Here is an 11,584-nt window from a genome sequence, read left to right as displayed (position 1 = left end):
CCATTTAGTTATTATACCAGCATAGAGAATGTCAGGCCTATTGTGTAATTGTATTAAGGCATTTAAAGATGTGTTTTTTTCCTCCTTTCCTTCCTTCCTGCCTTCCTGTTTTCCTTCCCTCCTTTCTTCTTTCCTTTCTTCCTTTCTGCCTTTTTTTTCCCTGGTTTTTATTACTGGACATAGATCACTTTTCAAAGGTTTTCTTAAGTGCTGGCTATATGTATATAATCAGAATGAAACAAATTCCATGGTTTTGGCTTTGTCCCTGCTAACTAAAATCAGGTCATGATGTTGTGGATGATTTAGCAATAACATAATGACAAGCATAACAGGGACTGTTTGTCAGTGTTGCTGTCATCCCCAAAGGCATAATGTGTATTCTTGTTAAACTAATCCAAAACTAAGTGATGCAAATATTTATAAATAAAAAGAGAGAGATTTGGGTTCTGAGTATTTTCCCTTTCTGTAACAATCACCTCAAAAGAAGTCATTTCATGTTATACTATTTTCATTTTCCTGAGAATAAGTTGGAGTCAGTCTGATTACTTAATTTTAAAGATCACATATAGGAACATGTTTATGAGTTGAAAAATAGTCACAGATTTCCAACTTGTTAATAAGCAATACTGGGTGCAAATTTTTTCTTTACTTGTTAAAGTTGATTGAAAAGTGCAAAGACTGTGACTTCCAAGGCCTTATTACTAGAATAAATTAGTAAAAAGAGGTAAAGTTCTGCCTCTGTGTCATCTTAGTATCTAATTTTACATGATTAATTTTTCAAAAAAAAAAGTTCCAATGAGCATTTAAAGACTTTGTCCTTTTTAATACTAGTTATGAGTTGAAAAATATAATTTGCTCTGTCATAATATATACCCAAATCTTTCCATAATCCTAAATGCAAATGCTAATGAAAATGTTTTCAGACAAAGCACTGAGTTTGAAACAATCTCCAACTCAGTGTTAATGTGAAATATTGAGCTATTCTTCAGAGTTCACCTTCTCCTCTTTGTGTATGATTGAAAATAAGAAAAGTAATCCCAGATAATAAATCCCTAAAAGAAACCTGTATAAGCAATTGCCCTTAAAAATTCAAGAGAATAAAAATTTTATATAAAAATCTAACAGGTTTGATGTTTTTATTGCAGGCTGACATTTATATAATATTCATGAATATTAGTAAAACAAGCTTGTCCTATTTTATTCTAGATTTGTCTTCTATTTTGAGATCCTCTTAAAGACTAGCAATAGGTAAAAAAAAGCAAAATCCAGTTCCATTCATTTTTCTCAATGTTTGCATTCGAATGGTGATTTTAATTTACAAGAATCACCAAGAAAGATTCTTCAAGAGCATGCACTTCAGAAAAGTGGTTCTAAAACTTTTCCAGAGATCTTAAATTCTCATGATTATTCTTTAAAGACCATAGACATTACCATGATAGAAACAAAATAAAAACATATTTCATTCTGTAAAAATGTGTTTAAAAACACATGTTGATATCATATGTATTCTGTAGAGTGGTGTTTATAGTCAAGAAGTTGCAGTGACATTATTGGGGATGGATGTGGTGTTACGTTAAGTAATGAAAAGTTTAATTAAATGTTATAATGAAGATGTTGAGTTGAAATGGTAGCCCTACTGAAGTAGATCAAACTTTCTATGCCCTGCAAAGTAGAAAATGGTAGGCTATACATCTGAGATCATTAACTCTACTTTTGAGTGCTCACGGTCCAATAAAGCTACATTTAAATGAATATTAACTTGTTTTGAAACACAAAAACACAGAAACAAACAGTGCAGCTGCCCCTCCTCCTTGTCAGTGTGGTCAGTATTCAGTGTATCACAGTTACAGATGGAAATAAGAAATGAGGAAAATTAGATTCTTAAAAATTGTTATGAAAACAATAATTTTCCCTTACTTCTTTGTCACTCTAGAGTAAAATTTCTCTTGTTAAGAAAACTTTTCTATAAAATGAAGCCAAGAGAGAGATGTGATTTGCCCAAGTTTATGACTTTTTAGGACAGTAGAGCTATGCTGAGTTTAGGTCTGGTGTTGTTTTGACAAACCTCACCTATCAATAGCTTAGAAAAAACAGAGAACCATTAATATATTCATAACACATTTTTTTGAGGTAGGTATTTTTTGATTCAAAACATCATACTCTACCCAATAAAGCCATATTTTACCAGAAAACTTAGCACCAAATGAAAATTTTCTAAGATAGTGCCTTGAATAAAAATTGCATTAAATTGAAAATTTCACCTATATAGTTGATGTTACCTTCAATTACCATGATCCAAATATAGTTAAAATATTCATTTTTGTCTATTTCCTTTAAGAAGAAAATAAAAATCTCAACATTCCTCCTTAGAATAATATCTGTGAGCCACTGGACCTATATAGCATGCAATTTATAAAATAAATAATACAGGCTCTGATCTTAATAAATTTTAAATTTTAAAGGTCCAGGTGCACATTGTATGATAATAATCTGAAGGAGAATATTATAATAATTTAGGCAGGAAAACTTTATTATGTCTATGAAAGAGGAATAGAGTATATAGCAATGAATAATTACTATGATACACGACACAACTCCAACAGGCAGATACGTCTCCGTCATACTTTGAGTGGATCAGTGTGCTTGGTTGAACTGAATCATTTAATTTGTTCTCAATATAAGCTCAAAGAAGAAAACTTAAAACCAAAAGGATACAGCTTTGTCTAAAACTTAGTGTCACTGACAGTCAAAGTTGCAAATACTTACTTTTGAAAATAGCTTGTGAAACTTTGGATAGCTTTATCTCATACAGAAATTACAGGAATTATAAAGTTACTTCATTTTGCATACCAAAACTATACTTAAAGATTGTACGAAACAAAATTTTGAATACCTGGTTCTTCTAGGATATGTTTTATCAGCTGAAAATAGCAAGGACTTTTATAAAATTAGTCATTGTGAATATAAGCCAAGAGAGTTTTGTCTTTTGAATTAAAAAAAATTGAAATTGGTAAAACCTTAACATGAATGAAAGAAATCTGAAAGAAATCCTGCATTCAGAGTGTTTTAAAAGAGAAGTAATTGAAATATAAAGTTTAATGATCTCATAATGCTAACAGTGCTGCCATTAGGGAAATGGGAGTATAAGAGACATTAGGTATATATTTTACAAATATTTAATATTTTGGTTACACTCTTCAAAATCAAGTGAATTAGAAATGTATTGGTTGTCACTTGGGGCTTATATTATTTCTTTCACTGCTGTGCAGTGGATGGTATAGACCATTTCTAACAATTTATATTTATATTTAGTGAATGTACTAGGTCAGGTCCAAACTACTGACTTAAAAGGGAATATTAACTTCTTTTTACACTGTAGACATTGACATTTTGAAGTATACTGAATGAATTTACAAGAACTAAAAATCATAATATATTCAAAGAAGATTCTAAGTGAAGCAGGCCCAGTATCACTGAGTTTAATACACTTTGCTAATATAAAGCTATAGAAAACAAAATTAATTTTGGTGGCTGACTCCTACTGTGTTATATTAAAGTGTTACAATTGAAACTATACTTTATATATTTAAAGAAAGTCTATTTATGCTTGTGTGTGTGTGTGTATGCGTATGTGTGTATTATGTAGGTAAGTGTATGTGGTCACATACAGAAATAGGGAGAGGGAAAATTTAAGTTTATTTTGTTCATTTTGAACATTTGAAATACTAGTAACAAAAACTTGGGTTGTGATTACTGGAATTTGTTAGTTAGGAAAATACTTCTTAAGATAAAGTTTAATCATCTCTAAAATTATATATATCTTATGTCCAGATAGTCTAATGTTCTTTTTTGAAGAAGCAGAGTTTAAATTACATATTACCATGTTTGCTGTGACTTTGGGCTCATCATTTCATTTCTTTGTGAACCATCACTGAATGAGTGTGATCAAACTAGTGCAATATATCCCAACTCACATCATTCCTCAGAATAGTCAGCTCTGTAAAATCTTTGTGGTATTCCTAGGACTACAGGAGCAAGATGGGATGTGGAGGGAAAACTGAGCTGTTTATATTCATTGTCCATGAGAAAAAAGAGAACTTCTAGAGTTAGTAAAAAGTAGCATGCTCAGTGAGCAGCTGTACAATTTCTTTATGCTTGAGGCAAAATAAGTTAGTGCACACACACACGTGAGCAGACACACAAATTTATATATCTTTTAAATTCTTTCAAGTAACTAGCTATTTTGAAAGCATTCAAAATATGACTTTAAAAAATCTACTGTCTAAATTTGATCCAACTAAATTTCATTCATAAATACAGTTTTTATTAGAGTCTGCAAATAGTACTGGTGAAGAGTGACAGCTGCTAAGAAGGCCCACATGGCTAATTTAGGAAAGATTTTAAACTGACAAGAAGGATTCAATTCCTTTTTCTAGAATTAGCTCATATTAGCATCTCATGAACAAGGTTTTAATAATTGGTTGCTCTCATAGATACCAAGTTGAGAATCTGACTCTGGTCTTAGGAATGCATAGTTTTTGACACACCCCAGGAATCTTTAGATGCTTCCAGAATTTTTCTTCTAGTGACTTTTCTACATTCAGTAAAATCTAGTCATCCTAGTTCTGAAGAATTACATTTATAGATAGCTTTATGCTTTGGAAGTTCCTTGGGAATATTAGCCTTGGGTACTTGGTGACTCATCAGAATTGTCATGTCTTTAGAGTTTCATGAATCTCTAAATCAAAGTGAAACAGTAGCAACCTGTATATCACCAGACACTGAAAGTTTTGAAAAATTACTCTGTCTTTTGATCAGTGAAAATCATAAAAGAGATATCAAATATGTTTTAAAAATTAACACTGCTTTTTATAATCAAAAGAACTATCATTCATTGGGTCAGTTTAATAAAATCTCAATATTCTTAAAATGAAAGAGAAATCATGAGGGTATTTTTCTCATGAACTGCATAAGGCATTAAAATTTTAACTGTTAGTTAAGGAAGGTTTAGAAAAAGCACAATATTTCCTATGATGTCAGAATCATTGGCTTTTTCAATAAACTGCTTTAATATGCATGAAACTGCTCAATATGTGCAGAGAATATGATTTATACTCCTGCTAACTAGTTTACAAATAATGCTTACACCATCAAGAGAAATTAAGGAAAAGTAAGATGTTTGACTTTAAGTCAAATCTTACATATTATAATGCTTGTAAGGTTTGGGAATGAAATGACAGCAAAGTGAATACACATTAATAAAAGGTTAATGTAAGGGTGAGAATATAAAATATTTAAGAAAAAATCATGTCCAAAAATTATCAACAAGCTTTACTAAAAGGAAAAAAATTGAACAAAACTAATGCCTGGATATCAGATAAACAATAAACATGCACATAACTAAATAAGATTATGATATTTAGCATTATTGTTTGTACATGGAAATGAGATATCTTTTAATATTATATAAATATAAATAAAAAAGTAACTTTGAAATATAATTGCATCTAAACAACCATTTACAATTAAGCTGCCATATATCCCACAGAAATATTTCCAAAATACTGAAATGTATGTTGCAAACAGATAGTGGATTAATATATATTATACTTTTTGAATAAACCCTATTCTTTACTAACTTGTCCCATACACATGAATTGTCTCAGAAATAAATATTTGGAGGAGACATTAAAAAAGTTAATGGCATCAAAATAATTTTATGTTTCTTCTCTCATTGCCTCAATGTACCATGATGGTTTTCTGAATTTTTGGACATCCATACACAATCTCTCTCCTTTACTTCAGTCTTTTACATATTCACTGAATACTCAGACTTTAGAGTTAGGGGTAAAGATGTAATAACTAAACCTAGCAAGAAGAGTCTTCTCTTTGATTTTTCTTTTCTTTTTTAAATGTAAAGTCTTCTAGTAGAAAAAACTAAGATACACTAAACATGTTTGTCACTTTGATTTTAAAAGAGAATTTTAAAGTAAAGAAAGAGTAACTATAATATCAAAACAAAACTTCCTAAACAAATTTATAATTATCATTTTTGCCTACCATTTCAGTTGTTAGGATCTTCAAACCTCATTGAATTATAAAAACTAAAAATTGTATTTGTTTTTTACAACATATTTGAATATTTGAAACAGACAAGCTAAAATGAGTATAGATGGATTTGTTTAAGAAAACTTTTTTTTTTTTAAGGATTTCAGTAAACAAATGTGTTCCAAAAGAGAAATATATAGTGTTATGAATTGATTCCATTTTGAGGTCATTTTTAAGGTTAGAGCAAAACCATGTAGATACTAATTTTGGAATGCCAAATGATGCAGACAAAGAGGGGAAAATGCCTGGAATTGTTTTATTTTGGAAAGTCAGTGCTACTTAATTCACATTCACTGTGTGTTTTCACTTTAAAAGATAATGATTGCTGTTTTGCTGCCTTCTTTTAAAATGAAATATCATCAGATAAATCATTGAAATTATACTGATTTTCTTAAAACAAACAAGAAACAGTCTTTGGGTATAAATTCTACACTTGCTTTTTCAATTCCTCCTTCCCCCCTCAAATCACATTTACTGAAACGGTGTTCTTTTTCATTTTCTGCTGGAGATCTAATTATTTGCTGTGCTAGGAATTATTAAAAGTTGATTTCTTGTTTCCTTTAACTGACTCCTATTAAATGCATTTATGTGCAAATGAGGCCCTGAAAATATTGCTTGTTTCAGCATAAACGTGATCGTGATGCATTTCACTATTAGGTATTTGATATTTATTATTTTAAGTTGAGACCAACTATTGTTAAGTATTCCTAATAAGACTAAAAAAAGAAAATAATAGAAATATAAATTATGTCTGAGTCTTTTTTGGTATGGTCTCCATAGATGAAAAATTGACATTTTCTTCTGTGTTTATAGGTCTGGAAAAGTAATAGCAGAGAGGTCAGCCTTAAAGTACTTTAGGTTGATGGTCAAACCATAACATGGATCAAAATTGCATTGGTCCAGTGGTTAGATCAAGGGGTGAAAAAGAGGTCTCAGAGATTTGCTTTACTTCTGTAATATGGGACAAGTAAATATATATCTGACCTTTCTGTGATATGATTTTTCTATCTATTGAACTGGGATAATAACTTTCCAACTAACTTGTTGAAATGATTAATGAGCTACTATTTGAAAACCACTCTGAACTTCTCCATAAAAAAGCTGCAGTGTAAATATAAATGATTATTAGCCATAAGCCCTACTGTCTACTGAAAAATGCAAAATACAATGTGGCTGTATTATTTTCATTGTTATTATTAGTTATAATGATGGTTATAATACTCTCTGATGTAGAAACAAGTGTTGTGGTTACATTTTTAGTAAAGTGTATAATAAACCTGAACTTTCAGTTCCTTGTCTGAGCTGTAATTTAGTTTGGGTACCAGACACACTAATATTTAAATAATACCCCAGGATTTGTAAAATACTCCCTTGGCTGAATATTTGTTCATGTTTCAAAGAAAACAGCATTTACAATTCTTTTAGCAGTGTTAACACTAAAGAAGAAACAGGTTATAGAAACAACTTATAAATTTTCAATCTAATCAAGTATTGCCCTTCAGCTCATTTTCTTAACAAAGTGAGGCAGTTGTAATTTCCCCAAAGTGTTTGTACATGACAAGTGGGAATTTTCAAATAATATGTAGGGTATTCCTTACCCTAGGAAGGTAAGGAAACAAACAAAAGGAATAATATGTATTCCTTTTGAATAAGTTAATATGTGATTTTAGGAACCCAATATTTATCAAGTGTGTATATATGTGTATACATACACACACATGTTTAATGCTTTGATGTGAATATAAATCTTTATTTTGGTTGAATATAATATGACCTCTTATTTTTGCATAAATATATGATTATGTAATTCCTATTTATGATATATTTAAAAATGAAATGCATTTAAGTTTTCACATGGAATATTATCGTGTGCTATAAAATAGAAGGCACTACTGGTACAGGTCCTTAACAAAAAACAAGCAGCCTGCAGACAAAAGAAAAATGCTAGCATTGCTAGAGAGGACAGTAAGTTATTTTCTTTGTGAACAGAAAGGCAGAATTATTCCAAATCGGAGATTCTGCCCATTGATGAATGTCTATTCCAATTATGTACTCTCGAATGAGAAAAATAACCACATAATGGGGTCACAAACCCACTGGACCCACTGTGAAATGGATCTGAACCCATACTCAATTAATTTCATGAGCCCCTATTCTGACTGGGGGACCACAGTGATGTTTTGGATCTCTGGAATTAGTGTCCCTTCTGAGTCGATGTCCCCAATAATCCCCAAAAGTCTGATTACTTCACTTTCCACAGTGCACAGTCACCTTGGTAAATAGCTGTATGTACATGTATAGCAATTCAGGTTAGACTTCTGTTCACTTGACTTAGCACTTTTCCACTTATACAGATCAAGTGAGAATTTAGTAGACTGCTCATGTACTTCTTTCCTAAGAACACCATAGATAAACAGACAACATTATAGGTCTCTGTTGAATCAGACTGTATTGATTACTGCTTTGACTCTACTGTCCCATATGGTAACCATGCCCATCCTGTCTTTGGCACTAGGCCTGTGACACCCAAGGATCTCACTTTTCATGTTGCATTTAGGGACCCCAGTTCAGTGGTAGCTGTTCCCACTGTAATTTCTGTCCTGCAGTGAAGAGTGACAACAGAAACATTAATGCTGAACTTACTTTTCTCTACCTCTTTCCTCTCTCCAGTTGCCAGGCCTCAATAATTTTATCATCTTGGAATATGGTCCACAGTATTCTAACCAGTTTTTCTTTAGTTTTTGATAATTGCTTAGAAACTTATAAGAAAAGAGATTATAAAATGGGAATATGAAATTCTAACTTTTTGCAATTCATAATTCTTTGAGCTCACTCTCCACTCATGGTCTATCTTTTCTCAAATGATTAGAGGATGAAATTATTTTAAATCAATATTCCAACTATTTCCCCTTTAATACTGGCATATCACTTTCCTTGAGAATGTGTATACAGTTTTCCTCCAAAACATGAAGGTTGGCAAGGATCACTGGCCTAGAAAGAAGATAGCATCCATTCTCTTTCTCATTGTGTTTCTTAATGAAAATTTATTGGAACATGGTGATCAATTGCATAAGCAAATATACTATTTTATTAAAGTTGTCAAACTATTCCTGTTCTATCGACAGTAGAAAACTAAAGAGGTAATCTTACTCTCAAATATGAACAAGTATAATTTTGTGGATTAACTAGATATATTTTTATTTATTTTTATTATTTTGTAATTTTAAATGAATGCTTTCTTTAGAAAATGTTGAGAATATGAGAATATTTATAAAAATAAGCAGAAAAATTATCAAAAAATCCTACCATGCAGAGATAATACTTTAAAATTTCTGCTACTTACATCAGTTATATGCACAGATATGTGTATGTATTTATAATATCGATTTAGCATTGAAAACTGTAACAGATTTTTATACTACTACTTTAAAGTTAACATTTTGTGATGAATAGTCATGTTTAAAAATACTATTTTTGAAATTACATCCCTAATGTGTCATATTTTACTTACACCTCCCTTTTTGTTGAACCTTTATAATGCTTTGTTTCACTGTTATAAATATTTCTTCAATGAGTTCATCATCTAGATAGATTCCTGGAAGATAAAATATATAGCCAAAAGAATGAAAATGTTAAACTTAACTCATGTTGCCAAATTACTCTCTCAAAAGTATATACCTATTTGTATTACCACATGAATTGTACAAGAGTTATTTTCCCACCTATACACCAACATTATTTATCTTTTTTTAAACAACTTGATAATTTTTTTAGTATTTGATATTTTTGTCTTTGTCTTTAGGCTATAGAATTTTTTTCTATGTATTTGGTGTTATTGGATTTTGTATTTTAAAATATGGTGTATAAATAGTTTGTAGCATCGAGAATAATACTATTTTTTGTTATTTTTCTACATTGCTTTTAGTTTTAGAAAGGCCTTTTCCATTCTGCAAGCAAACATTTACTATGTTTTGAACACTCCTTCAATATTATTTTCATGTTTATTTCTTTAACCTACCTGAAATATCCTCTAGCATATCATGTGAAACACATACCTAATTTGTTTTTCTCACAAAGGAATTAAGATTAGCATTTTACTGTAGAATTTTCATGTGTCCACATCAGTTTTCTGTTTCCTTGGTTCTTCCCATGGGTTCATTCTCTATACTTATATTAGAGTTATATTTTTACATTAGTATAGTTTTTATGTTTTTTTAATTTCTATAAATGTTTTTAATCCTACTAAGTTCCACATATATTTTTTGATTGTCTTGCTTATTCATCACTATTTTTATTTGAAATAAAATTTTGCATCTTTTTCTCTCTGTCTGTCTTTTTTTTCTGGAACACACACACAACACACACACACATGGTATTTTGACTGAGATTGTGTGGATCAGTTAATTTGTTTGGAAATAACTGAAATATCTACAGTTATCAGAAAGAAGTGTTGTAAATGTTATGGGCATAAAAATGGCATAGAGCTCCATTTATATTATCTATTCCTTATGCCTTCAATAAGCATAAGCTGATTTGCTTTTTATTATGATTCTAATTTGTATATAAAAACATATGTATATAAATGCATATATAATTATTATCAGTATTTTGACCAAATCCTTAATTTCAGCAGATTGTCATTTTTTTTTGAAATTTCAAGTTCAAAAATAATTGTGTAAAGAAAAAATGTTAGCTTTCTAACAGTTACATGACTTATTTACTTATTTTTCCATATTGTATTGTCTAAATCTTCTAAAATAATGCTACATGATTACTGTGATCTGTAGCAAAGTTTTTTCATTTCTAATTTTAACACAGACTCTCCTGTGTTTTTGTACATTTTATCATTCTATTTATTCATTCCCTTATTTATTCAACAAAAATGTATTTTATATCTACATTTGTATCTGTTAACACAGGGCTCAGTGCTGTGTTTACAATAGTGGATAAAATACTTTGCATTAGGTAAGAATTTATCACATTTTTCATACCTGTAGTCTCAGTTATAAAGTACACACTTATCAGGATGGACGTTAAGTATTACTTAATGACATTTTGGCACTTCGTTTTTCTCTTTTTGTGAGTCCTGTATTTTTCCCCCCTTTTTAGTTATCGATTTTATGAATTATATATTTTTATTTCCTCATGTTAAAAGTTATTTGTTTTTCTGAAATACATTATGGTTATTTCTTTCATATTTTTCCTAGATCAGGTCTCCTTGTGTTTACTTTTATTTTGTTTGCAATTATTAAATCTCTCTTAAGGAGGGCACTCAAAATTATTGCTCTTTTTATCAGTTGAGTTACTTTTATTATCTTTTTCTAGCTCTGAAATGATTAAAACAATATGGATGTGATCTTTTCCTTGAAATTTATAAAATATTTGCCAAAAACTGCTTTGTGGTGCCCTTTTTGGATACAATTCTGAGAAAATGTTATAAATTTTATCCATGTTTTTTTCTTTTTGCCTTTTTGCA

The 11,584-nt window shown here is 30.1% G+C and overlaps 1 protein-coding gene across 1 annotated transcript in view; it reads left to right on the top strand.

The window, feature by feature from the left end:
• The window catches only part of LRRTM4 (leucine rich repeat transmembrane neuronal 4), an 821,480-nt gene that overhangs the window by 4,094 nt on the left and 805,802 nt on the right, over positions 1-11,584 (top strand). The gene's annotated exons all lie outside the window — the stretch shown is intronic.

This window comes from Hippopotamus amphibius, chromosome 7, assembly GCF_030028045.1.
Source record: "Hippopotamus amphibius kiboko isolate mHipAmp2 chromosome 7, mHipAmp2.hap2, whole genome shotgun sequence".
In the NCBI taxonomy this organism is placed as follows: Eukaryota; Metazoa; Chordata; class Mammalia; order Artiodactyla; family Hippopotamidae; genus Hippopotamus; species Hippopotamus amphibius.
The sequence above is the reverse complement of the archived record's forward strand: the minus strand, read 5'-3'. Positions and strand labels throughout refer to the sequence as shown.